Raw genomic sequence first — 2,570 nt, 5'->3', positions numbered from 1 at the left:
GGCTATTTTGTATCCTTCTCCGGATGAATCCATTCTGAACCAGATTGCATGGAATATTCTAAAGAGTCTTTTAAAATGAGCATGCTCAGTTCAAGTTTAGAAGAGTTGATAAAAGGCAGATATTCTTCAGGCCTGTGAGAAAGGGCCTCTGGTTACTAGAAACTGACTTTTCCCCCAAAGGCCACATTTCTTTTAGATTAAAATATAAATAAATAAACCACATTCTGATCATCACTGTTTCACACCAGTAGTACAAGCTTGGTTAAGCTTCCTTTGAAGAGAAAACACAAACCTGAATTCAGGTCAGGTCACCCTGAGAGGGGTTAAGCTCCAGAAGGAAGGTGAGTCCAGTCTCCTTTTCCCTGCTGCAGTGGAGTGTCCCTCCACGTTATTTCCACTGCTGTTTGCAATTAAACAAAGCAGCCCCCCTGAGATCCTCTCACCTCTTGGGTGAAAAACAATAGAAAACAATTTCTTCCTTCAAAGCATCCTGAGAGTTTCTGCTCCAGGTGCCTGCCCTGTGCTCTTCACCCAGTCAAAGACAAAATCAAATGGCCTCAGTAAACCCAAACAAAACCTCATTGAAATTTAAAAGCTGTGTGGATGAGGCAACTGGGAACACGGGTTAGTGGTAGGCTTGACAGTGATGGGGCAATGGTTGAACTCAATGAACTTAGAGGACTTTCCCAACCTAAAAAATTCCATTATTAAGTGGTTCTGTGATTATGAAATTGCATCTCTCCCGGGCAGAGTGGGTGAGCAGGGACAGTGCTGGTTCTGACCCCAGAGAAAGGAGTGGCGGGTATGGACAGCCTCAGGCTACTGAAGGGATGGGGAAGCCCCAAAGAAGAGGGAGGCGAGGAAACAGCACGGAGTGACCAGTGCAAGCAAGGGAAGCCTGACGTGTGGGAGTGCTCCAGCCAACACTTCAAAAAAACCAGTAGAGCAGAGACATCATATCCATGGGACATGCAACCAAAAAACACAAGGAATCACTACAACATCCTCCTCATCTGGGCACCTTGGAACCTCCTCTGCTGCAGGCAGGTAAGTGTCATTTCCGCTTTATAATCATTACTTGTTGGGGACATAGGGAAAGACAAGTTTTGCTTTTCCCAATTAAAAGGAAGAAAAGAAGTGGGGAGGGAAATTTTATTTCCAAGCTTCTAAAAGGATCTTACAAACCACAGAGAGTAAAGAAAAAAAAAAAAAAAAAAAAGGAGATATATATATATATATATATATATATATATATATTTGACAGGGTCCTGTTAAGCAATTCTTCACATTATCTAATGGTGATAGATGATACCATGTAACCATATATGCATTTCCCTGTAATCCTGATCACTGCCAACAGCTCACAAAACTCTTCTTAGACAACATTTCTCCTAGACTGTACAGATTTCTTTTCTCAAAGCAAATGAGAAGGAAAACATACAAAGTAATGCAGAGGAAAGGAAAAAAGAAAACTCTCTTAAGCAAGGTCTTCCAGGTTGGACTGGGTGAGAGCCAAGTTTAACACCTCCTGCATGGCTGTGAGAGCTCCTTCCCAGCCTCTCCATGGCACAGAATTTCCTCCAGCACCTATCACTCCCCACCATCCCACCCATAATGCCCCGTGTTACCCTGCTTCCACCCTGCGCAGGGTCTCATCTCGAAGAGTCCCAACCCTGCCCAGCTGCACCCCTCAGCACTGCTCCGTCCTCACATCTGCTCATCAATCCTAACCTCAATCTTTATTTTTTAGGACTTCCTAACACCTTTGCCCATCTAGAAGGAGTTAATCCTAGACCTCCACCCCCACTAGCAGCACAGCTTCCAGCTCAGTATGCTACTCCAAGCACCTCTGCAGCAGGAATTCCAGCTGCTGGGGATGAGAAGGGAGTCACGCTTGGCTTTCCAGGATCTAGCTCCCATATCAGGAAGACATGGGCTCATGGACAGGACCAACTGCTCCAAACTAGAAAGGACCTCAGGAAATAAAGGCAGAGAAAGCTGAGAGAGAGAAATGGAGCCGGGGCAGATCTATGTGCTTCAGATTCTTCCTCACCTGAAATGTCATGGCAGCTTTTGTAGGTTGCCAAAAATTAAACAAAAACTCAGTGATACCTGGTTCCCCTATTCCACCCCCAACAGTTTCTTAATGTACAGCTTAAATGAAATCAACAGATTTTAAAATCCACACAGGTGTCAAAAAAGAGACTTAAAATTTGCTTGTTCCCATTCTTGCAGCAAAACCCCAACTTGAGCCTCAGAGGCAGAGGGCTAAAGGCAACATCTTTTGTAGGGCTGTGTTACCCCACTTCAGAGGTCCAAGGGGCTTTTTGGATGTCCTTCTTAGCAGGGAACCTTCGTCGGGGACCTAACAACTCTTGCTGTCTCCAGGCATCCTTCATCCAAGGGATGCACGCAACTGATGGAGGATGGCTCAGCCCTGGGCACCCCCACTCCTTCCTGCGCGGCTCAAAAGCCAGACAGGGGATTAGCCACACACTGCCTTCCTCCTTCCCCTCCACCTCCTCCTCTGCTACACCCTACATGAAAACAGGCAACCACACACACCCCAG

Source organism: Vidua macroura, chromosome 27 (assembly GCF_024509145.1).
Source record: "Vidua macroura isolate BioBank_ID:100142 chromosome 27, ASM2450914v1, whole genome shotgun sequence".
NCBI classification, from domain to species: domain Eukaryota; kingdom Metazoa; phylum Chordata; class Aves; order Passeriformes; family Viduidae; genus Vidua; species Vidua macroura.
The sequence above is the reverse complement of the archived record's forward strand: the minus strand, read 5'-3'. Positions refer to the sequence as shown.